At 44.9% G+C, this 26,132-nt stretch overlaps 1 protein-coding gene across 12 annotated transcripts in view; it reads left to right on the plus strand.

Moving 5' to 3' along the window:
• The first annotated feature begins 5,587 nt into the window (after window positions 1–5,587).
• The window catches only part of RALY (RALY heterogeneous nuclear ribonucleoprotein), a 79,409-nt gene continuing 58,864 nt past the window's right edge, over window positions 5,588–26,132 (plus strand). For 3 of the 12 annotated variants that reach the window (XM_027622095.1, XM_027622094.1, XM_027622097.1), the window contains exons 1-2: window positions 5,591–6,055; window positions 25,966–26,091. The gene's annotated coding sequence lies outside the window, so the exon portion shown is untranslated. Of the gene's footprint in view, window positions 6,056–6,396; window positions 6,792–25,965; window positions 26,092–26,132 lie in introns of those variants that run through there. The other 9 variants (XM_027622103.1, XM_027622092.1, XM_027622106.1 and 6 more) reach the window with 9 other exon arrangements.

Raw genomic sequence — 26,132 nt, forward strand, 5'->3', positions numbered from 1 at the left:
CCTACTCAGAGCCACTTCCCTCCCCCATCTGTTTTATTCACTGCCTTTCTGTGAAAAGTCTGGCTTAAAAGAGGGTTCTATAGCTTAACTGGTTTGAAACCCCCTGGATGAGATGTCTTTGAAGACCTTTCTAGTTTATCTAGTTCATGATTTCATGGGTTACAGGAAAAAAAATAACCTTCACACTGATGATAAAATTATTTTGAATGTTTGCTTGCCCTTGGTCAGGTACTGTGCTAAGTGGTTTACATACATTTATTTTTAAAAATCCTTACAGCAACCCTCTAATGTGGGGAATTAATTATCCCCATTTTGCAAATAAGAACCTGGGACTTCCGGGGCACCGGGGTGATTCAGTCTGTTAAGCATCTGCCTTCGGCTCAGGTCATGATCCCGGGGTCCTGGGATTGAGCCCCATGTTGGGCTCCCTGCTCAGCAGGGAGTCTGCTTCTCCCTCTTCCTCTGCCACCCCCTAACCCCCTGCTTGTGCACGCATGCTCTCTGTCTCAAAGAAATTAAGAAAAAATCTCTCTTAAAAAAAAAAAAAAAACCTGGGACTTCAGAGGTGAAGCAATTTGCTCAAGAGCACACAGCTGGTAAGTAGTGAAGGGGGTTTGGACCAAAATTGATTAGCAGGCACAAACTAGCTGCTCATAGGCCGAACTCAGCCCTAAGGTGTGAGTCTTTTGGCCAGGACAGTGCTTTTTTAATTTGAATTAGGTGCCAGCACTTAAAAACCAGATGATTTCATATAAAAATCTGGACTTGCAGGGTTTTTTTTTTTTTTAATTGTTTTTGTTTTTTTAACACCTGGCAACTGGCAATAATCCTGGGCATCTCTATCCCACATGACTAGTATAGTAGTTGCCTCCTCTAGAAGGAGCATGAGCTCCCAGCTTACTACAGACCCCTTTACTCTTTATTATCTTACCCACTTTGCTCATTTATGGTCCCTGCCTGGTCCTTAGGCATCTGATTTTTCAACCCGTTCTGACAAGCCTGTGTCTTCCTCAATGACTTCTTATATCCCTCCATTTCCATTTGCTCCTTCTCCACATCCTGCTGATTCTCCCTTACCACCTTCTCCCTCATTTGTCCCTTCCTCCTAATTCACTTGCCTTCCTCATCTGCCTTCATTCCTTGCCTCCAATGAAGACACCTGTTGGGTCCTTCTACTCTCCTATCTTTCACATCCATCTTCCTCATCCTACCTCAGGTAGCTCTACAAACCTCATGGTCAAATCTTTGAAGAGAGATTCACCCATTCAGGGTGGGCTCACAGGGCAGAATTAGTGGTGGAGAGAGGAAGAGGTTCAATGTATGCCTTGGGGCTCAGCTGGCCCTGGGTTCAAATCCTGATTCCTTTGCCTCCCATCTGTGAGGCATTGGCAGTGTCACATTGAAATGAAGACAAAACAGCTCAAAGTTGAATCAGATTACTTCTAAAGTTAGTTCTGACCTTGACACTTTATCGTTTTAAAGCAACTTCTGCTCAAAACTTTTCAGTGATTCCCACTATCTACCAACTTGAGTGTAGAAACCCAGTTCCTCTAGATACTAGTTCTAGCCTATCTTTTATATCTCATCTTTCCCAACTCAGCTCATACCTTGTGCTAGTTCTTACATTCCTGCCTTTATACTTGTTATTCTCCCTATCTGGAATACCCTTCAGCATTCTGTAAACAAACTCCCCATAAAAATGTGAGGCATTATACCTCCACCTGTTGAACCCTACTCATCTGCTAGGAAATTTGTTTTCAGTGCAAGTTACAAAAACCCCAACTAAAGCTACTCAAACCATAAAGACATATTGGTTCATGGAAAAGTCCAGAGGTGGGTCAAGCTTCAGGTATGGTTTTATCAGGTCTCTGGCTCATTTTTTCTATAATGTTTTCTTAGTCCTGCCCTCCTCCATGTGATGGCTTTATTTCTCTGGCTGGCTTTCCCTCGTGGTGGCTGTGATAGTCAATTTTATGTGTCAAGTTGACTGGGCTAAAGCATGCCCAGATAGGTGGTAAAACATTTCTGGGTGTATCTGTGAGGGTGTTTCTGGAAGAGATTAGCATTTGAATTGATCTTGAATAAGATCACCCTCACCAATGCAGGTGGGTGTCATCTAATCTGTTGAAGACAGATTAGAATAAAAAGGCAAATTTGCTCTTTGCGTGAACTGACATCCATCTTCTCTTGCCCAGGACACTGGACATCACTGCTCCTGGTTCTTGGGCTTTTGGACTTGGACTGAATTATACCACTAGCTTTGCTGGTTCTCTAGCGTGCAGATGGCAGATCATGGGACTTCTCGGCCTCTATAACCAGGTGAGCCAATTCCTATCATCGATCTATTCTTTTAAAAATTTTTTAAAGATTTATTTTTTTGAGAGAAAGAGAGAGAGAGAATGTGCACACAAGTGGGAGGGGCAGAGAGGGGGAGAGAGAATCCCAGGCTGACTCCACCCTGAGCATGGAGCCCAATGTGGGGCTTGATCTCAAGATCCCAGATCATCTTCCTTCATGCTTTAATCTTCAGGGATTCTTCTGGACAACACAGAATATTCCTAACACTTCTCTGTTTAATTCATAGTCATTCATTCAACAAATATTCATTCTAGGGATGAGGAATGAGCAAAACAGACAAAATCCTGTCTTTGTGAAGATTACAAAAAGTGTAGTAGAAGGTGGGGACAGGAAAGAGACAACAAACAAATGAACAAATAATATTTCAGGTGGTAATAAGTGCTATGGAGAAAAATCCAGCAGGAAAGGGTACAGAGAAGTAGGGTGTTGCTATTTTATTTTTTAAAGATTTATTTATTTTTGGGAGAGTGAGTGAGTGAGCAGGAGTGGCAGAGGGAGAGGGAGAGAGAATCTCAAGCAGCCCTGAGTGCAGAGCAAGACATGGGCCTCAATCTCAGGATCCTGAGATCATGACCTAAGCTGAAACCAAGAATCAGATACTCAACCAACTAAGCCAACCAGGCACTCCAGGGTGTTGCTATTTTATTTTTTAATTTTTTAAAAAGATTTTATTTATTTGACAGAGAGCGAGCGAGCACAAGCAGGGGGAACAGCAGGCTGAGGGAGAGGGAGAAACAGGCTGAGGCAAGGAGCCTGAGAAGGGCTCAATCTCTGGATCATGACCTGAGCCGAAGACAGACGCTTAACCGACTGGGCCACCCAGGCGCCCCATGGTGTTGCTATTTTAAATATGGGTCAGGGGAGGCCTCTCTGGGGAAGTGACCTTTGAGTGGAAACCTGAAGGAGTGAGCCACGCCCACATCTGGGAGGAGAGCATTTGAGGCAGACACAACAGCAAGTGCAGAGGCCCTGAAGTTAGCAGTATGCTTGGCATGTCAGAAGAACCGCAAGGCCAATGTGGCTGGAGCCGAGTAAGAGGAGGTGAAAGCAATACAATAGGGGATAAGGTCAGAACAGTAGCGGAGGGCAGATCAGGACCTTTGAAGCTATGAATATAATCCTCAGTGCCAGCAGGAAGAGGATTATCACCTGCATAGGCAGGTTTCATAATCAAGGCTATGAACAGGGAGGGGTGAACACCTGGTGGTGGGGAGGATGGGAGGTCAGAGAAAGCCTCTCAGAGGAGGTGGTTCCTGAGCTGAGTTTTGAAGGATTAACAGGAGGCATCTAGGCAGAAGGGGAGGAGCAGTCCAAGTAAAGAATGCTATAGCAGAGGGTGCTGAGAGACTGGGGTGTATTCAAGTACACATGGTTTTAAGGCTGGTACAAAGGGAGGGAGGCCAGTAGCCAGGAGTGGCCAGAAACAGAGCAGAAGAGATTGGCAGGGACCTATTCCTTAATTGGTTGATTGACTGATTCATTCACTCAAGTGTTTATTTTTTTATTTTACTTTTTTAAAAGATTTTATTTATTTTTTTGACAGAGAGAGACACAGTGAGAGAGGGAACATAAACAGGGGGAGTGGGAGAGGGACAAGCAGGCTTCCCGCAGAGCAGGGAGCCCGATGCGGGGCTTGATCCCAGGACCCTGGGATCATGACCTGAACGGAAGGCAGAGGCTTAACGACTGAGCCACCCAGGCGCCCAACACTCAAGTGTTTATTGAACGTTAGGTCTATACCAGCCATTGTACCAGGTCTGGTAACAGTGATGGACTCACAACCAAAGATTTCTGGTCTCATGGAACTTACCTTCTAGTGGCGAGACAGACAAAAACACACAAACAGACCAAAAAATGACAAGAATAAGAAATGCCATGAAGGAAATGAACAAGAGGCCAAATTAGAGAACATCTTTAGGTGGGGTGTTCAGGAAAATCCTCTCTGAGGAGGTGATATTTAAATAGAGACTTGAGGCATAAGAAGGAACCAGAGTTAGAAGAGGTAGGGGAAGAACGTTCCTGGCCTTGGTCTCAGTGTCACTATCTCTCTAATTTGATTTCTCTTCCTCTGAAGGGAGACACGGAGGTCATCAAACAACACAAGCAGAGTTGTAATTGTTGGTCTGGCAGAGCCAGGATTCCATCCAGACTCTGCAGTTTTAGGACTCGCGTCTCTTAGGCAGGTTCTGGGGGCAGCAATGTGAAAAATACAATCATGAAATCACAGGTCGGAGATGGAGAATTTGGACAGTTCCCAACCCTCAAGGAAGTCTATAGCTGAGAAGGGCAACGGTCTTCGAGTGCTCTTGCAAGCCCCTCCGGCTGTTCCGTGGAGCCTGGAACACTGATTTGGGTGAGAGTTTCCGACAGGAGAAAAATTCAGTAGAGAGGACCACCACCTAGATCGGGTTATAAAACATTTCCCGCACCCTAGAAGGGTAAAGGTACTTGAATTTAACCTCCTTTGTAGGTGGGAGTGGCACGTCCTCCCCAAACCCAACCCAACCGCGGCCTCTCCGCCCAGCCCTAGCCTAGGCTGCGAGGAGCTATCCTAGCCCAGTCCACGCACCTGGTTCTCTGAAAGTGAAAGGACCTGGAGCTCCTTCCTACCGCGTCCCTCCCGCACTCCTCGGGCACCGCCCCCCGCCAACGTGTTTGGGTCCCATCTCCAGGCCCCGCCCACCTCCAGCACGAGCCTCCTTCCGGCTCATCCCTAGAGTGGCCACCTTTGGGCCCCCTCCTCCCTGTTCTGCTTCCGGGCCCGCCTCCTTCTGTCCCGCTTCAATTTTTCCTCCCTTCTGGATCTCTCTTCGGCCCCATCTCCTGCCCCCTCCTCTAAGGTCCCCGCTTTCCCCAGTTTCGCCTCTTGTCTCCCTCCACCCTTAACTCCTCCTACGGGCACGGCCTCCGTTTAGCCCCACCCACAGCCCCTCCTTTCAAGCGCAGCCCTGGCTCCTGGCTCCGCGCGGCCTCCACGGTCTTCCATACCTGCCTTGCGCTTCTCTCTTCTCTGGCATCACCACCCTGTCAGCCCTGCCCCGCCTTCGGCTCGCTTATTGGTGTAGAGGAGTCTCTCTCTCTCTCTCTCTCTCTCTCTCTCTTTTTTCCCGACCTTAGCCCCGCCTCCCCAGGCTTCCTCCTCAGTCCCTCCTCCCTGTCAGGCCCCGCCCTGGCCCCGCCTTCCTCTTCCTCCCCGCCGAAGCTCTGGACCTTTCCAAAGCGAGGCTGAGGGGGTGGGGAGAACCCATGCGCTCGGGAAGTCGCGCTGTGTCAGGGTGGGGCTGAGGACTCCCAGCGCTTGTGTCACTGTGTCCTTCTCTGGAGGCAGAGTCGGGGGTGTGGAGGGAGGGCCCAGGCCCGGGGCTGGAGCGGCGGGCGGGGCCAAGCTGAGGAAAGCCGTTCAGGGCTCCCCCATCCCTGCGCGCTTCAGTGGTGTCGGCCGAGGGAAGGACTCGCGGCTGCGGGGCTCGCGCCGCTGTCAGTGCGGCGGGGCGCGCGAACGGCGCGGGCGCAAGGCGGGCACAGCCGAGAGAAGCTGAGGGAGCGGCGGCGGGGGCGACTCCCGCGCGTGTGCTCAGCTCCTCACGCCGCGGCCGGGGCCGCCTTCTTCCTCCTTCTCTCCTTCCCTTCCGCCCCCGAGAGCGGCGGCACCGCCTCCTTCTGCGCCGCGCGGCTTCCTCCAGACCTCTCGGCGCGGGTGAGTGGGGGCCACGGGCGTCTCCTTGGGGGTGCGGGGGAGTGTTCCTTGTTCCTTTTCGGCCGCCCACCTCTTCGCGCGGGTTGCTGCCTATTTTTAGGAACTCTTATTTTCGGCCATTCTGGGCGTCCCGGGAACGGGACTAACTCCCGGCCCCCTCCCCCCGCACCTCCCCCCAAACCCCGTGTCGCTGGCCCGGCCCATCCGCGCCTGTCCCCGGCCGTCTGGCGTTCCCTGGCCGCTTCCTTCTCGCGGGCCGGGCCTGGGCCAGGAGTTGGCGGGGTGGGCCGGCGCCCGCTCGGAAGTTGGAGTCTTTGTGCTCGCGCCCCGCTCCGCCCGGCGAGGGGAGGAGGGAGGGGAGTGGAGGCCGCGCTGGGAAGGCCTGGGCGGGCCCGGCCCGGGCTCTAGCCCGGCCCGGGCTTCTTCCCGCTCTCCCTCCCGGGCTGGGTCTGCCGGCTCCCCGAGGCGCGCAGAACTGGCCCTGCCTCCCTCCTCGCGGGCCTGAGCACCGCCTCGGCCCCCACCGCTGCCGTTGCTGGGCTCGTTGCACACCTTGGGGCTCGGAGGGGAGCAACAACGCGCCCTCGAGCTGGGGCGGTGTTCCGCACTTCACGCAGCCCCCTGTGCGGCGGAGCTTCAGTTTGCCCCTCTGTAAGATGGGGCAAAGAAAGTCGCTTCGCAGGTTGTTTGTGGATTTAGGGGACTAGTATGTGAGAGAAGTGTTTAATACCAACAGGTAACATTTAATGGACTTGACTAGGAACTTCGTAAGCTTTATTTCATTTAATTCTCAGGACGGCCTTCTGGGGGTTATCCCCCTTTACATAAGCAGAAGTCAAGGTGCAGAGAGGTAAAATAATTTGCTTCAAATCACAGTAGCCACAGGAGTGTAAATCCGTGGTACTAGTACTTGTTATTTATTTCTTAGTGTCAGCGTGTGTAATCTCGTAGTGCAGAGAGGATTTTGACTTATCCTTGGGTCGCTCCGTTTTCCCTGACTCCTAGGCTAGTGTCCACTATACTATGGATGAAATCCCATTCTGTGGATAGGGGAGGTCCGGGGGGAAGGAAATTACTATGAATTTCTTGCTAGTATTGCCCGTTAGAATTTGATGAATGTAGGGGACTCCAGATCTCAAGCACAGCTGAAGTTCTCTGGGGTTTTGGCTCATGGAAGGCTTAAGTCATTAGAACAGTGAGGTCTGTATTTTATTTATGGCATGTTCCTTCCCGGCCCCCCCTCCCCCAACCTTGCGTGTTCTCTATAGTGTTTAGATTTATAGCTCCTACTTGGGGGAGGAGAAGGAGGAAGTGGCTCAAGTCAACAGCTTCAACTCCTTGCCTTCAAATAGGGTTTTATTTTTCCTATTTTCAGATAAGATCAAGAGGGGTAAAAGTGAAGTAAAATTAACTTCGGCAGGTTTCTAGTTTTCCAGTGTGTTTGATCCCTATTGTGGGGAGTGTCTAAAAATCAGAGTTCCCAGGGCACATCTTGAAGGAGTCTCCTAATGTTTGCATTAGTTCTTTGGAGTCTGGGGGTCTGTTGTGCTCTCTTTCCAAAATTCTGGATTTAGGAGTTGTGGTAGGTAGGACCTGGAAGGGGTCTTACCATCTGGTCTAACTTTTTTATCTGCCTTGTTCCCTCTATCCTGTTAACACTGGAAAGGGGAAGTAAGTTGTCTAAATTCACAGACTGCCTTAGTGACAGAATCAGAATTAGAATTCCCAGTCTTTTGCTTGGCAGTCCAGTAATAGTTTTATTTCTTCCATCCCTTGCCACCTTTTGAAGGGGCACTAAACTACTTATTCAGGCCTTAACAGAACAGGAATCCTGAGTAAATTGAAATCTTGAGAAAGTTGTTTAGTTCCAGCCACTCTCCATGCCTTAGGTTTAGCATTAAAAGGAGGTCAGATTTTGTGCACAGGTATACCCAGTTCTCATTAGTCATTACCTTTATCATATGGTACTTTATGGTTTTTAGTAATTTTCTGGAATCATCTGATTTCTAACCCAGTTCTGTGAGGGAGTTCTTAAGAGTTTGCTTTACATCTCCTTTTTACAGCTGTAATTGGGAATTGAGACACAGCAAGGTTGGGGCACTTGCCTTAGGTCACCAAATTAACAAGTGGTGGGGACGGGACACCTTTCCTGGGCAGGGGATTTGATGTAAGCATCATTAACTGAGCCACTCATTGTGGCCCTTGTGAACCTGTTTGTGTGGGGACTGTGAGAAATGGCTGTGAAAGTCTATTGTAGTAGTAGAAATAATAGCTAACATTTATTAAGTACTTAACCGGGTACCAGTTCTTGGACTAAGGACTTTCTGTGGGGTATCTCATTCATTCCTCAGAGCTGAATGTATGAATTAGTTAGTATCCCTGTTTTACAGAGGAAGAAAGAAACAGGCTTAGAGAGGTTATATGACTGGGCGCCTGGGTGGCTCAGTTGGTTAAGCCACTGCCTTCGGCTCAGGTCATGATCCTGGAGTCCCAGGATCGAGTCCCGCATCGGGCTCCCTGCTCGGCGGGGAGTCTGCTTCTCCCTCTGACCCTCTCCCCTCTCATGTGCTCTCTCTCTCTCTCATTCTTTCTCTCAAATAAATAAATAAAATCTTTAAAAAAAAAAAAAAAAGAGAGGTTATATGACTTGCTCAGGATCATGCAATTGATAACTGCAGACAATATAACTTTAAAGCTGGTGTGGCTTTGTTTTTTGGTAAAAATATACATGAGGTAAAATTTGCCATTTTAACCACTTTTAAATGGACAGTTCTCTGGCATTAAATACATTCACACTGTTGAGCAACCATCACCACTAACCATTGTTGTCAAGAACTTTTTCATCTTCTGCAACCGAAACTCTGTTGCCATTAAACACTAACTCCCTGTTCCCCTCTCTCCCCAGCCCCTGACAACCACCATTTTATTTTCTGTCTCTGAATTTGACTACTTTAGGTACCTCATATAAGTGGTACATTCTTTTGTCCTTTAGGGACTGGCAAAACTGGCACTTCTAGTGCCTCCCTTGACCTCAGGGTGCTTTGTAAATGCAAAATGATTAGTCCTCTGCAGTAGGGTGTGGCATGCAGCCCCACAGCAGGAACAGAGGCCTGGTTGTACCTCTTTTTCCCCCTTTTTCCTCTGCTCTGTGGATTGAAGTTCCTTACCACGGAAGCCTTTTCTGGAGATCTGTGCTGGCCCACTTTTGTGTCTTTGAAAGGGACCTCCTACCCTTGAAATAGAACCCAGAGGACTCTCCACCCTTGCTTCTTTGCACCTGCTTTTCTGACTATCCGGGGTTTGGGCATATCGGGCTGCAGTGATCAAGAATAGCAGTGCTATGACAGAAGCTCGGATCAGAACTACTCAGGGGATGATTAAATGGATTACCTTTATGAACAGCATTCTCTCTGCCCTCCTCTTTCCATAAAGTCACACAAGAAGAATTAGTTTTGGGTTCCTAGAGGGTGTTTATGAATACTTGTTGCTTGCAGGTGGTTAAGATGGAGTTAAATGCATTTAGCCTTTCAAAACTCCTTTAGGTTTGACTGCTTCTGTTTCTATATGTTTGGAAGGTGGTGGAATATGGTATTTTTGAAGGGTAGTTGGAGTTTTGTTCTGATACCAACAGGGGGTGGGGGTGGGAGGTGTTCCAGAGATGGATAATAGGGCAGCAAACTGATCTGAACATGTTGCACTTTCCTTAAAGATCTGATGACCTAACATTGCCTAGGTATTAAGTCCGATAAGTGCGATAATGAGGTCTGAATGTGTTGAATTGTTTATTGGATAGGATCTTGTAGTTGAAGGGCTTTTAAAGTCCTGTCGACCAGCTAGCCATCTGGCCAACATTTGAATTGGCTACTTGCTGAGATTCGGTTTCATTGGACACTTAATTATTAGAAAGTTTTCCGTTTACGGAGAAATTATTAAGCATCTGCCATGCACAGTCCTAAGCTTGGGGATTTGAGTCTATACAGCCTCGTGGGGAAGGCAGGCAAGTAAACAGGCAGTGTGAGAAGTGTTGTGAATAGGGATAAACACTATTAGAACATAGAGGAATGGTAACTAACCAAGCCTTGGAGGTTTCTTCAGAGAAGTTGGCTAAGCCCAGATCTCAAGAAAAATAGAAACATAAGGCAGGAGGAAAAGAAGAGATTTGGAGAATTGAGGAGGAGACAAAGATAAGACTAGGCAGAAGGAATAGCAAGTCTATTGATGGTGGTGGTAATAGTTAAGACTTTTGGCCATTTCCTGTATCAGGTGCTACTCTAAGCATTTAACATGTGTTAATTAATTTTTTCCTATAACCACCCTGAAAAGTACATACTATTGTTATTCCCATCCTGTAGGTGAGGGGTTGCATTTAATCCAGAGGGGTTAAATAACATCTCTCAGGTTTCTCAAGGTTTCTGGGTGGAGAATAAAGCAAAAGATGGGTGGATATGGCAAGAGATGAGAAGAGACTGGTAAGGTAGGTAGAGCAGAAGCCAAGTCATGAAAGGGCCTTTTTGCCCCGGTTGACGAATTTGGATTTCATTTCGAGGTGAAGGGGGGGCCATGCTCTTATGGGCATTTTAGAAGGATATCTCTGGCTACCTCTTTGGGGAGTGGTTTGCAGGGCTAGAGCACCATGGGCAAAAAGACCAGTTAGAAGGAGGCTGTTGTGGTAATACAGGTAGGAGATGATGGTGTTTCAAATGAAGGATGTGTATGTGTGGAAGGACTTGAGCAGTGAGACACAAAGATTACTGGTGTGGAGAGTCATCAAGGATGACTTCTAGATTTCTGCCTGGTGCAGTTATTATATAGATGGGGATGCTGACTATTGAGGAGACATAAGAGAGGAGGTGGGTTTCTCATGCAGGTTCATCTTACATCTTACATTTTACATCTTACATCTTTCATTTACCTGCTAGTTATTGATCCTAGTTCTCCAAGGGGAGAGTTGGGGGTGGGAAGCATGGGTGAGGGACAGTATTGCACAACACATCTGGTAACTATTATTCCTGGCTAAACTGGATGATGTAAACACTAGTTTAGAAAAGGAGGAACTATTAGATCCCAGACACTTAGGCGCTGCACAGCCCTGAAAACTGCTTATGTTAAGCCAAGGAAGGCTTACGTTTTTTCTAGACAATGCCTTGGGTGCTGAGACGCTCTCCATCTGCTTATGTGGCCCTCTGTAAGTCATCTGTATTTACTACCTGCTAGGCACTGGGAAAACAAAGGTAAGTAAGACGTAGCTTCCAGAGCTTGCATCCAGAAAGGCCGCAGATCTCAGGAGCTTAGATAGCAGTGGTGGAGGTAGAGGGTGGGCTGGGGCAGGTCAGGGTGGGACAGGGTGGAGAGGGACCACGAGGGATTTATGTTGGGACGGGAGTCAGGAGACCCTGCTCTGTACTCCAGTCTTTTCATCAGGTGGCAAAGGTCCAGGTTAGGTCATCTGAATATGATAGAAAATAATGACTAGATGACTATGAGGGTTCCTTCTAGCAGTAACATTTTATGATTCTAGATGATGATTTAGATAGTATATCTCTTGGAGAGGCATTTCTTTCCTCCTTTCTTCCCTTTTTTTCTTAGGCAATGGTAGGGGAAGGGGTAGAGATGGGAGGATTTTCACATGAATGTCTGTAAAAACCTAGTTTTTTTTTTTTCTCTTTTAGTATCATGTATAAAATGTATAGTTGGAAGGGGAGAAGATGACTAGTAATGTTAGCCTGCTGACCTACAACTTCCCAGTAGGTTCTGTAAGGAAAGTTTTAGACCTGAGGTGGCGTACAGCTCCTAGACTCTCAGGATTGGGGGGGGGGGGGGGCAGTGGGATAAACTGGGAAACCCAGTCATGAGCCTGAGGATCATTTGGTCTGGTTTCTGCTACTAACTTAGTCTGTGGGCTTGGCCAACTCCTTTGCTTCTGTGGCCGGCCTCATTTCATCATAAAATAGTCTCAGACCTCCCTTAAATTTTGTAAAAGACCAAAAGGGTGGGAGCCAGAGAGAAAAAGTTTTGGAGGTCCTTCTCATTTTCGTCTCCCTGCTTACTGAATAACTAGAGATAGGCATCTGCCCAAGTGTTATTAGTTACCTATTTATTTTTTTAGAGATTTTTTTTTTAGTTTTTCTTTTTTTAAGATTTTATTTTTTTGACACAGAGAGAACACAAGTAGGCAGAGTGGTAGACAGAGGGGGAGGGAGAAGCAGGCTCCCTGCTCAGCAGGGAGCCCAGTGTGGGACTCCATCCCAGGACCCTGGAATCATGACCTGAGCCAAAGGCAGTTGCTTAACCAACTGAGCCACCCAGACGCCCTATTAGTTATCTTTTCTGTTTCCGCAACCCCTTCTTTTTCTTTGGTTTTAGTGTCTTTCTGTTACTTCATAATGGACTTGATGTGAATAAATGGGCTGTACCTCATCAGAGGAGGGGGGAAGGGTGGAATATTATCACTAGGTTCTAGCTTATATTTCCAAAAGGTCATTTAGGCTGTCCACTGCCCCTTGCTCTCCATGCAGGGGTAAGGGTAGGGAGATTGTGGTTAAATACTTAGATTTTTCTGAGGCTCAGACACATGTATTTGGAGTGCTCCACTGACTGAAGTGCAAGTCTGGCCATTCTCCCCACATGCCCAGTGTGGTTCTACTGGGGGAAACAGCAGGCATTTGATGCTTGCCAAAGACAATGTAAATTATAATTACCTGATATTCTCTGGGATCTCAGTCTTCCTGTCTTAAAACAACAGGGTTGGACTAGATAATCTTGAGTGATATTTTTACCTCTTAATGTATTAATTACGGTTCTCAAGCCATAAGTGGCTTGAGAACTCATCTCTGGAAGGAGCATTGAGAGTATGTCAGAGGGCTAAATTCTGGGTTCACAGATACCTTTCGGTATATAAACAGATGGATATTGCTTTTTAGAGTGGACAGATTGCTGAAAAATTGCTTGTGAGATGAATTTATCAAATTGTCTGCCGAGTTCCATTATAAACTTGGAGCTGTTGTCCCGTGGACAAACTTGGAGTCTAAGACTATAAAAAATTATATTTAAATATGTAGCAAACTGTTTAAAATCATAGAATAAAGAGAACATTAAAAAAAACCACACACACAACACTGTAAGATGCCCAAACAGTACTAGGGTTGGAAAAAACACTAGACCAGAAATTTGCATTTCCTTAGAGCTTTAGCTATATGAGGTAGATACCTCTGCTGAGGTTTCCTGGCCCTTGAAATGCCATCTGTAGAGAGTGAATAGTTCTGTTTATTTGTCAAGGTAAGAATCATTGCTTTATTCTAAGTAAGTATTCTCTTTTAGAAGGCCAGGCTTATAAGCTTAATATTATTGGCCAGGTTTTCTTCATTCCAGAGGCATTATCTGGTATTTAGCAGTCTCCTGTTTGTTTTATTAAGGATTTTACTAAGCCTAGTTAAAGGTATTGTTTGCAAGGTGTCTGTTGATCTGTTTGTCTAGTTTCTTTTGTAATTATTTGTGCCAGTGAAAGCAAGCTTCAGCAGTAGATTTAAAAGCATCATTTCCATAACTCATTATTTCTCTAGGTCCTGGGTTTCCTTTCTGGAAGTATGATCATACTACACTGAGAAGTCAAATGTTGTTCTCTGCTTACACAGACCATTTTAAGGCTTTGGGACTTTGTTCTTCCACACAGCTGTAAGCTGACACTGAATGACGGTTTTGTCAATATAATAATTATAGCCATGCCTGAATCAGTTGAACACAAGAATATCTTTTCTTCAGACCTTAAAGACTCACCCTAAATTGATTTTCACATCAATTAAAAGATTAAAATTAGGGTCTTGGTAGAGTTACCATGCTAAGTAGGTTACCTAGCTGCTGTAGCATGATTATGCTTGGGTAGCTGCTTTCCATCCCAGAGTTCAGTCATTCATTTCCAGGTATTTGGAGTACCTGCTGTATTCTCTCTCTGGAGAACATAAAAACCAAGCAGGACATAATTCCTGCCCTCAAATTATTTCCAGTTTTGGGAGGGAGACAGAGAAGTACAGTAGATCCTAGCTGCTTCTTACTCCTGCTTCCTTGGCCCAGATATTTGGGTTGAGGGTTCAGACTAGAAATAGAATTGATGGATGTATCACTAGGCAAGGAGACCTGTTTGAATATGACTTCCAATGTTTAGAAAGAGTTACTTATTTTAGAGAGCACGCACACACACACAAGCTCACTCGAGCAGGGGGAGGGGCAGAGGGAGAGAAAGAATCTTGAAGCAGACTCCCCACTGAACACGGAGCCCAACGTGGGGCTCAGTCCCAGGACCCTGAGATCATGACCTGAGCCAAAATCAAGAGCTCCAAAATCAAGAGCCAGACGCTTAACCAATTGAGCCACCCAGGTGTGCCTTCCCCACCTTTATTTTCCCTCCCTTTATCCTTTATTGCTGAGGTGTCCCACATGCAGTGTTTTGTAAAGTGAAGAATGTTAAGGTAGGGGACAACATTGTCCTTTAGGTTTGGGTGTCCAGACATCTGCCTAGTGCTTTCCCTGTTTTCCTCACATCAATTCTCTGGCTGGCTTCCAGAAAGATTTGATATTGTCTAGGTTCTTATTTAGGAAGGAAGAAAATTAAGTTTCATATTGAATTATTTTAAGTTTTATTATACTCAGTTTTGAAATAAGATAGTTCTCTATTTTGCTTGCAAGTGAATTATTTGAGGTGTGGTTTCTGGCATTTGCTCAATTTGTGACTTACTAGTTACGATTAAATTGTGGTTCTTGAAGCCCACCGCTACTGTCTATACCAGCCGCCTTTGACTCTTTGCAGCACAGATCCCTTAGGAAATGGAGGGACTGTTGAACTCCCTGATCTTTCTCTTTCCTGGTCTCTACACTTAGTTTTTTGGGATGCTGTGTTGTGTTCATAATTTCTTCTAGCAATTAATTTAGCATTGCCTTTGAGGTCTAGAAGAAGAGGAAATATGTCTGTACCCGTTCTTGAAGACTGGTGGACAATATTGAAATCAGTCATCCAAACTGTATGGAGTCCACCTAGTGCCTTCTTGGTGCTGTGAGGGATGTCAACATGTATAGCATATTGTTGCCTTCAGGAAACCTATGGTCTCTTTGGGGAGATAAGATTATCATGAATATGTATCTGACAGTAAGGCAGTTTGGTGTAGATAGCTTGGCTTGGAAGACTAAGGTCTACTCTTGTTCCGTGGCACTAATTTGGCCAGGTAAATGGAAATAAGTCATTTTTCCTCTTGGAACCTCCATTTTGTCTTCTATAAAAGGGGGTTAATATTCCTTATCTTAACTTCCTCACAGTGTTATTGTGAGGAGCAAGTTAGATAATGTTACTAAAAGTAAAAAAGTACATTATAAAACCAAATGATAAAATTTATATGTGAAGAATACATGAGCCATTTGTCAGAGTTAATAGGTAAATGGCAGAGTTTTCCATAGAAGAGGAGATCTTTTTGGGCTGGAGTGACCAGGGAGAGTGGTCTGAATCAGCCTCTAGGATGTGGAGAAAAGAATGATGGAAGCATTTAGACAGGGGCAGTGATGAGGCAAAAGGCTAGGAAAAACTTCGGGGGGGATCAGTTAGTGTTCTCCAACCTCACGCTTTAGTATGTTCAGCTTTAGTAGTTACTGCCAAACACTTTTCAGAGGCACCCCAGATCACACTGTCATCAGTGGTATATGAGAATTCCTGTTGCTCCATGTCCATGTCAGCACTTAGCATTGTCTATATTTCTCATTTTAAGTCATGCTGATTGGTGCGTAGTTACAGAAGTGAATTTTAAGAACCATAATATGAATTCTCAGGTAGCAGTACCATAAAGAGGAAAAGAGATTGGGATTTGAGAGGAGGGAGAGATTGCTGCATTTTTGGGGGGGTGGTACCCAGGGAACATTAATGGAGGTGTGAGCATTTCACTGGGTTTTGTAGGATAAAGATAGTGACCGCATATTATCTGGGACCACTTTAGTTTCTAGTATTCTGTCTGGTTGTGCTTATAAATTGTGAACCAATATTTCTTTTCTGTGTGTGTGTGTGTGTGTGTGTGTGTGTGTGTGTGTGTGTGTGTGTGTATTTTTTTTTTTTTTGGTGCACCAATATTTCTGTGTCTGGACTATATCTCCCAGACTACCCAGAGGCAACACCCAGATATCCCTTCTCAGTTGCTGTGCCCTTCTTCCTTCTCCTCCCCTTTTTTCCCAGAAAGTATGGTCATAGGAGATTTTAGGCTGTAGAGATAGAGGACATTCTGTATGACGGGAACATCTTGAACAGAAACACATGGGTGACTAAATTGAGTGGCATCCCTATTCCTGCTAATGAGCTGAGGGGGGGAAGGATGTGTCTCATACTTTAAGGGTGGGTGATGCCTTCTCATAGTCTTCTGGAGCAGGTGGAAAAGGTCTGTTCCCAAGCCAATTTGTATTTAAACTGGATAGAAGGATGAGAATGACTGCCTATAATTACATCATTTCAGGGAATAAATTAATCCAGTGAACAGTCCTACTTGAAGTATGTTGAGAGTTTGTCTTCTCTTAAAAGAAGAGGGAGGGGGCAAGATGGGAATGCCAAAACCTAAAGAGCTTAGTCTCTTTGAGCTCATCTATTACTTGTATATTTGCTCAGGGAAAAATTGCCATTTCTTTGTCAGCTTTTATCCTGCTGGGTCGACCCTGGCTGGGTGTTTATTTTCTGTAGTTTTACCAAATCACTTTGAAGGCTGGCATGAACATTGATCATTTCTTGGAGGCTTTCCTGTTTGTTCTGTCAGCAAATATTAGAAAATGTACCTTAAATTATCTGGTTGGGGGAAATAAGGTGGCCCTGCCTGCTCCCAGAGAGCAGCACTTCCATGTTAAACATTAGTCAGGTTCTTTTTTTTTTTTTTTTTTTAAAGATTTTATTTATTTATTTGAGAGAGAGAGAGAATGAGAGATAGAGAGCATGAGAGGGAAGAGGGTCAGAGGGAGAAGCAGACTCCCCGCCGAGCAGGGAGTCCGATGCGGGACTCGATCCCGGGACTCCAGGATCATGACCTGAGCCGAAGGCAGTCGCTTAACCAACTGAGCCACCCAGGCGCCCACATTAGTCAGGTTCTGATCCTGTGTCAGGTCCTGGGGTATTTGTCAGGAGAGACGGGGGATGTTAGAGCTGCCACTAGGGACATTTTTGCCAGAGGGTAAAATACGGCTTTCTGTCGAGGAGACTAGTTGAGTACTTGACTAAAAATCTGACCTAGGTTCTAAACCTGAGTCAGTGTTTCATTCATATATTGGGTGCCCACTGTGTTGAGATACCATGCTTGGTACCTTGTGTTCATACTAACAGGGCTGATGTTTATGAAAGTTACTATGTGTTAAGTTCTTTGTGTGTATAGAAATCTTTATAAATGATGTATTATAAGACTTATATGTGTAAATTTATACCATTTCCGTGTTATATAATTTTATATGTCAAATATGGGTGGCTCAGTCAGTCAAGCGGCTCCCTTCGGCTCAGATCATGATCCCAGAGTCCTGGGATTGAGCCCCACGTCGGGCTTTCTGCTCAGTGGAGAGCCTGCTTCTCCCTCTCCCTCTGTCTGCCTCTCTGTCTACTTGTGCTGTCTCTCTCTCTCTCTCTCTCTCTGTCAAATAAATAAAATCTTTAAAGTTTCTTTAAAAAAATAAATCTGTATATATAAAAATCATATTTATTCTCACCTCAACCCTAAGAAGTAGCTTCTGTTGATCCTCATAGATGGGAAACTGAGACACTAGGAGGTTAAGAAATATGCCTATAGTCAACCCTGCTAGTAAATGGAGTTGCCAGGATTTAAACCTAATCAATTATTTTTAATATGGAAAATTTTAAACATACACAAAGTAGACAGAGTAGGTTAATGAAGCACGATATACCTGTCACTCAGCTTCAATTCACAATCATATTTCGTTTATACCCCTACCTACTTCTCCTCATCCTGTGCTTTGGAGAAAATCTCCGCTATTCTATTTTGCCCTTAACTATTCCACAATATATTTCTAAAGGATGACTTTAAAACAACCACAGGGACACCTGGCTGGGTCAGTCAGGAGAGCATGTGACTCTTGATCTCAGGGTTGTGAGTTCCAACCCTATGTTGGGGGTAAAGTTTATTTAAAAAACAAGAAACAACCACAATGCCATTTTCATACCTTATAAAATTTAACAATTCCATAATACAATCTAAATCCAGATTGTGTTCAAATTTCCAATTATCTCATAAATGTCACGATCTTATTTTTACAGTTTGTTTGACTTAGGATTCATATAAGATCCACACATTTTAATTGGTTGTTACATATCTTAAGTCTCTTAATTTGTAATTTCACTTCTATTTTTGTTGTTGTTACCTTTATTTGTTGAAGTAACTGGGTTTTTCCTGTAGGGTTTTCCGTGTTCTGAATTTCCTGTAAATTCGTGGTTGTATCTAGGGGACAGTGTATGTCTTAATTCTCATGGCAACTCTGCAAAAAATAGGTATTCTTATTTTGGAGATGAGAAAACAGACGGAGAAAGGTTGAGTTGGGTGACTTGCCCAAGGCCTCACAGCAACCTTGGGTGTGAACACAGACGTTCTTGCCTCCAAAGCCTTTGTTCTTTGCTTTTTACCACTCACCCATTCTGTGAGCTTGGGCAAATCACTTTAAGTTCTCTGGGCCATAGTTTCTTTGATATGTACACTGAGAACTCCCACAGGAGTGGTGGTTTTTGGGTCTATGACCATTTGAGTGCCTACCGTGTGATGGCATGGTACTAGATGCTGGGTGATACTCAGACGAGTAAGACTGTCTTCAGTGAGCAGGTAGTCAGCTAGGGACTGTAGGACCATACCCTCTTTCAGACATGGAGCCTGTTTTTGGCCATGGCGGGACTATAGGAGCTTCCTAACTAGCCTCCCTGCATCCTTTCTTGCCCTCTTCCATGCCATGCTCCTCCCTGCTGCCAGACGCCTTTTTCTAAAAACATTTTTGTTGTGTTCTCCCCTGCTCATAAATCTAGTTTGAAGGACTTGGTAAATAAACAAAATTTTTCCAAATAAACCTTCCCTCCTTGGATTGAGTTACTATTTCAAGGGCAGCTAGTCTTTTTTTCTTTTCTGTTTGGCAAAGGTGTTACTGCTTTTATGGAAATGCTGAGGAAATCTGGAGATGATAGAGTAATAATGGAGTAAATCATGGGAATGCCATCTTGATTCAGGGGAGAGCATACATTTAGCATTGCAGTGTTCACTCCCAAGGACATCTGACTGTAATGGGGCAGTTGTGTTCTTTTGCAAAGAAAACAACTTTTAGTTGTAGAGTTCAGGGACGACAGTTTTAAAGATAACCCTTTGAGGGGAACCAAGCTGCTGAGCCTTCATTTTACTGGCTAGCCAAGCCATTAAAATGGATGTGGTATATAGGATTGAATGTGGTATATAGAGCAGTGGTTTGGGTCTGTAGTAATTTGGGTGGCAGACAGCCAGCACTGGGTCCAGGTCGACATACAACTATAAGTAGTAAAGTCAAAAGTCCAGAGAAGTAAGGTTCAGAGCATTTGTATTCCTAGAGTGCCTTGCATGTAATAGGTACCTAATATCTTTAAATCTTTCTTTTGACAGTGGATTAAGCAAAAGAAGGCAGTAGAATCATGGGTTCTAAAGCTCAGGAGCCAAGTGATGTAGGACCCTGGATAGCTCCTTGGAAAAGCAGTTCCTCTGGCAAAAGTTAGGCGTCCTCAGGGGACTCCTAAATCCTTCCTGTTTAGAACTAGTCAGAGGATTTTCTCCTCTAGATCAGGGATTGCAAACTGGCAGCCCCTTGGGGTGTTTCTGGCCTGCATACGTATTTTGTTTGACTTGTCCTGCAGTGTTTTTCTGTTTTGTTTTGAGTTGGACCCCAGCCTGGGGATATTGGGGCTGCCTTTCAGTGGAGATACCTTGTATGAGATGAGAGGTCCTGGCATGTGGGGTATGAGGGTGACTGATTTCTCCTGAAGAGGGAGGAGGATTTTTTGAGGAAGTATTGGGCTGGAACAATTTTCCTCTTCACAGAAGTGGGAATAGCCCCCAGCGATTTTGTGGAAGGCTTCACTCCCTGAGCCTCTACCAGGGTCTCCCTGTGTTGTGACTCCTTGTACTGGCCTGTCCATGTTTAAGAAGCTTGTAGCTTGGCTTTTTTTTGGTCTTTGTCACCGGGATATGATTCTCATCTTTGGACAAGTCTGCATTAACAGCTTAGTTTGGCAAAATGTTTTTGTTTAAAGAATCACGTTCTTCATTTCTGTTCATTTCACATACTGTTTCCTCATTGGCTGGCTTCTTTAGATAGGGCATATTTGTTCTCAAGTTTGTCAAAGCCCTCACCATTTCCTGTTGTCTCTGTGATCCAGTGCCAGTTGCCATTTATCACCAGACTAGCACTTTTTTCTTCGAAACACTTGGTCAGCTATACTTATTTTTGCTACCTGCTTGGTCCTTTTGGGCCAACCCCGCTCTGGTTGGAACTCTAATATTGAAGGGACTTTGCCCAGTTACAGTGCTTAGTCCCCTGGGACTAGATGAATTATCTTCATTTTATTAGAAACTTTGGTGTTCCTCCCTGTTGGCTGGTAAGTCTGTCTTTTGGCTTGTCTTAGGATTTCACAAGGGCAACAAGCTAGTCAAGGCTCAGTGAACCTTGTCCTTATAAAATTAGCATTTTTTGCAGTCTCTGACACAAGTTTGGCGGGGGTGGGGGTATGGAAAGTAGGTCCTAATGCCTCATGAAAGAAACCATGACGTCTAATACAAAACTGTTTTACTTAAGAATTATTCCCTGGTCTTTCTCCCCACCTAGCTGCAATGAGCAGCAGCTCCTATGTGTGGAAAGTAGGTGACTTTTTCTGAGTGACTCTTTCTTGTTGCCTGTTCCTTTGGCTTCTGTAATTACTGTAAAATCATCTTGTATGTGGAGCACCATGGTAATCTCCATGACAACTGATCATGATTTCCCAGATAAAGGGAGGAAGCTAATAAGTATTAGGAACTCAAAAAGGATATTGGGCTAAGTTCTTGTGATGCTAGTAGAATTTTGAGCTGGAAAAGACTTTTCAGCAGCAAAAGCCTAATTAAACCTTTTCCTTTTACAGACAAGTCCCTATTTGAGATCCTTAGTTTAGTGTTTCTTTGTGCTCCCTACTCTCTATGGCTTTTTCCCCATTATATCCTACTGGACCATGAGCTCCACAAAGGTAGGAACCATGCCTGTCTTGTTAATTACTGTTTTCCCAGTGCTTACCGTAGGACCCGAGTATGTTTTGAGTGAGTAGATAAACTGTGTTGGAGTTTCTCGAACTGGGACACATGGCTGCATATATGAAATCACTGGATAAAACATATCTTCCTGAAGTGTCAGTGTACTAAGATTTTTTGGAGTTGAATTAGTTTAAATATTATAACTAGTAATTGAAAAGTTTACTCACATTAAATCATGTTAGTATGGATTTTTTTTTTTTTGGTGAGAAGGCATCAGATAAATTATAGGATTACAGTAGGCCCTTTGACCTTTACCCCACGGGATCTAGGGTTGCCAGAACTCTTTTTTTTTTTTTTTTTTAAGATTTATTTTAGAGAGAGCACACACATGTGGGGAGGGGCAGAGGGAGAGCAATCTCCAGCAGACTCCCCGCTGAGTGAGGAGCCTGATGCTGGGAGCCCAAGATCGCGACCTGAGCCTAGACCAAGAGTCAGGTGCTCAACCGATGGAGCCACCCAGGTGCCTCGAGAACTCATATTTTTGAGAAGTTGGAAAACTTTCTAAAAACATGAGATCTGATTTGAAATGTTAGCAGTTAATTCAGAGGTTTTTTTGTGTTGTTTTTTTTTAAGATTTTATTTATTTATTTGACAGAACACAAGTAGGCAGAAGGGCAGGCAGAGAGAGAGGGAGATGCAGGCTCCTTGCTGAGCAGGGAGCCTCATGTGGGGTTCAATCCCAGGACCCTGGGATTGTGACCTGAGCCAAAGGCGGACGCTTAACTGACTGAGCCACCCGGGCGCCCCAATTCAGAGGTTTTTAAACAAATTTATGTGGGTCAGACAAAACACATCCTTGGGCCTGAGCATCTGTTTGTGACCTAGGAGATAAACAGGTCTGGGTAAGGGAATAAATTTTGGACAGGGCCAAATGGATAATAGTGTCAGGGACAGCTGCCATTCTGGGTCTGACTTCTCCTTGGCTTCAAACTGGCCATAGCTCAGAGTGGAAAGAATGAAGTTATGACTTGATAGGTTAGGAAAATTCCCACATTACATGTCACCCTCTGTGGGAAGCAGCTTCATATAAATTCATAGACTCTGCAGCCCCTAAGAGAGCGTCACCTTTACTCCCCTTGTTTTGCAGATGAAATTGAGGTCCCGGGAAGGAAGCGGAGCTTTTCTGGGGTCCTGGGCAGGCCCCGGTTCAAACTCCAGACCTTTGTTTGGTGCTCCTGCCTCATGCACTCTTAGGGCATGGGGCAAGGTGTTTCGGCTACTTTGGGGTGGTTGGTAGAGCTGGAGCAAACTCCATTGCTTGGCACAGCTCTATCATCTTGTGCAAAGGGAGGGTTGAGGTGGCAGTTAGTAAATGTGCTCAGTCTCAGCACAAAGGGTCTATTTCTGTCGCCAGCATCAGATTGACCTTATTTTTTCTACCTAGAAAGATGTAGAGGACAGCTCAGCAACAAGGAGCCTCACTGCAGAGATCCGTCTCTCTGCTTCTGTTTCCTCCCCTCCAGCTCCTTTCTCCTTGAGCCTCCTGCCCTCCCGTGTGCATCACTTGCCTCCACCACCAATCCCCACCCTTTTATTCCTTGTTTTCCTGACTGTTGCCTGCCCTTCTTCTCTGTGGGAAATTCTTACAATGCCTCTGTAGTAGGCAGAGCCTGGGATTGGACCCGTTTCCAGGGTTTTTGAGGAGACTTGCTCTAAAGTAGGGCAACTCAATAAAGGAGAGTAAACATTTTAAAACAGCCCCCCCTTCTCCACCTCACTCCAGGTTGGAAAGGATAAAATCTCAACTCTTGGCTTGGCTACAAGGCTCATACAGTCTGGTACCACCTCACTATGCTGCCTTCTGCCAGCAGCATGGTAAAAGCCACTGTTTCCCTGTGCTCCTCTCCCACTCAGTTCAGAATGACTTTGTTGTTTGACTGTTCCCCTGCGTAGAAAGCTCTCAGCTCCTTGCCCCCTTTACCAGAAAAGCTCCTGTTCATTTTTTCAAAGCATTCCAAATGCCATCTTCTCAATGAAGTGTTCCATGATCACTCCATGAGCAGAATTCTTCTTTACACTTTGCTTCTACTTCTGTAGTTGTACTCTGCTGTTGTATCACACCCAAATCTGCTCTCATTCATGAAATTGAGATCTTATGGGTCAGGAAACAGTGTACTACTTATCTGTTTCCTTTGTGTATACTGATACCCGTGGTATAAAGTTGAATGTTAAATGCTTCAGGTCAAATATGACAAAGTGCTGTGGAAGTTTTATGGGAGTTCTTGAGAGCTAACTTCTAACTGGGAGAAATCTTGGAAGCTTCTAAAAGCTGGTAGCCTTTGAAAAAGTTCTTGAGGTTTAGAAGTTCAAATTGGCAAAGATGGTGGGAAGAACATTCCTGATGGAGGGAATGGTTGGACTAAAAGCAATGAGGAAGTATAGAGATCGGGCCCTACCACCTACTCCACCCATCATCCGCTTGGCTAGAGTTCCTGCTATAGAGTGTGCTAAGTGCCAGCCTAAAGGAAATTCTCTTTCCTGTCTTTTCTACGTTTTTTCTTTATTCTTTCCTTCCCTTCTCCCTATCTCTTGTAACCTACTTGCGTTTTATTTTTTTTCCCCAACTTTTCTCTTTCTTTCATCTTTGCATTTCTCCAGTCCTCCCCCCTCTATTTTAACTTTGTTGTTTACCTTTCTCTACCTACTTTATTCTTTCTTGCCCTCTTTCCCAAGTTACCTAGAAAATTCAGTCCTTTGAGTTGAGATGTGAATCAGCTATACAGTATTTAACTCCAAATAAACACCTCCCCTTGTGAAGCTGAGAAATAATTGTGGCATAATTGCTTCTTATATGTCTGTCGTGTTTTATTGGCATTGACTTTTTTTTAACCTCCCTTGATGCTGGGGGGGGGGGCATGTTACCATTTTTCTTTCTTTCTTTCTTTTTTTTTAGTAGTTGTCATAATGACATTTTTAATGAGAAATTTCTGCAGACAGGCCTGCTCTTGAGTGGTACGAGCCTTCAGGCAGAGCTAGGGCTGGATGAGTCAGATATGCTCGTGGATCTGTTTTCTTATGCATACAAGTGTCTAGGCCACACGCAGTCTCTCCTGTCGCTACAAGTTCATATGTTTTGCAATACATAGACACAAAATTGAGTCACAAAGTTGCACACATTGCTTCTTTTCCATACAAATCCATATTATCTCCCTTACATCTTCAGGTTACCTACTTCTTCCTCCTGCCATGTACCCACACATTTATCCTCCAATACCCCCTGCCCCACTCTTTTCTAACCAGGTGCTCAGAAGTGTATGTGTTACGGAGGTATCTGCAAGCCTCAGACAACACACTGTTTCCTTACATATCCACACAAGGCCTCCCCTGTACACAGACGACATCTCCCCACGCCCCATGTCTCACACTCAATACCACACCATTTCCCACAATTCCCTGCTATCCCCTCCTTGGGTATTTGAAACTAAATAGTTTCAAACTAGTTTTGAAAGGAAATGTCTTTGCGGACAGCCACACTAGTGGACCGACAGCCACACTAGTTGACCGTTAGAAGTCTGAACCATTTATGACAGATAGTTCTGAGGCCCTGAGAATAACCTTGTTATGGTTGGGTCAGACAACAGAGGGTTGCTTCTAAATGGCACTATTATGACCCAAGGTGGGTTTGAACCTAGCTGCAAACTGGTCCTGTGATTTCAGGTTTCACTTTTATTGGAAGATGATCATCTACGTAGCAAAAGAGACAGAGCCACTGCATATGTTCCATATCAGGTTCTCTGGGGTGGGGCCTAGAAAACTATATTTTTAACAAGTTCCCAGAGTCGTTCTATTGTGTAGCCAGGTTGGGAAGCAGTTATCAAGATCTTTTTTGTACCACATTGGACAGATCCTTTTCTGGACCTCAGCTTTCTCACCTGTAATATAACAAAGCTCATGCTTGTAAAGGACCCTTTCAGCTCTAAAATTTTATGCTGCTTTATGATGAGTTCAGTCTGGTATTCTTTTCTACCACAGAAGTGGTGGTTCTCTGGGTCTACCCTGGGCAGAGCATTTCAGGCTTTGGCCAGAGGCCAGCAGAGGCAGCCTAGGCCCTGACCTTCTGTCAGAAGCACTGACACAGGTCCTAATTAGAAATTGATCGATAATGGGCCTGCAGCCAGGACTGGGGAGCCTGGGAGGAGGCTAGAGGAGTGCTCCTAGCTAAGGAGAACCTGATTCCCATGAAGTGGCTCTGGTTATACTGGTCAACACAACAGTCCCTCTTCCCCTGGGACCGGCAGGCAGGGCTGCCCTGAGCAAAGGTTAACTTGTATCCCCTTTTGATATCTTTTCCTGATCTCTGTAAACTTACAAACGTAATATGATGCTAGGTGTATAGTACAGGTGCCTTCTTCAGGTGGAAAAATCATTTATTGAATACCTACTAAGTGTTAAATACTGGTTTAAGCCCCTTTGTATATTTCTCCTACTGTAACAACTAACTGGGATAGGTTTGAAAAGGAAGCTGAAGCTCAGGGAAGTGAAATGACTTGGCTGTCCTATGTCACATTGCATGTTCTTTATTGTACTACATTACAACATTTCTGAGCATTTGCAGCACAGATTCCAAGCTGATGAAGTGCTTTCTTACCAGGGCCATCCCTTATCTTTCCGCAGATTGAACTGGAGCTCGGCCCTCTCCCTGGAGCCCTTCAAAGACTGGAGGAAATTCTTTAAAATCATTGATGAAGAGGATGGGGGGAGATGCTCTGCTTGCCTTTGCTTTCTCATCTCCTTTCCAAGGTCTTTAAGGAATAAGCAGGCTCTAATGGGAGAGATCAATC

The sequence above is a fragment of the Zalophus californianus genome, chromosome 8 (assembly GCF_009762305.2).
Source record: "Zalophus californianus isolate mZalCal1 chromosome 8, mZalCal1.pri.v2, whole genome shotgun sequence".
Lineage (NCBI taxonomy): Eukaryota > Metazoa > Chordata > Mammalia > Carnivora > Otariidae > Zalophus > Zalophus californianus.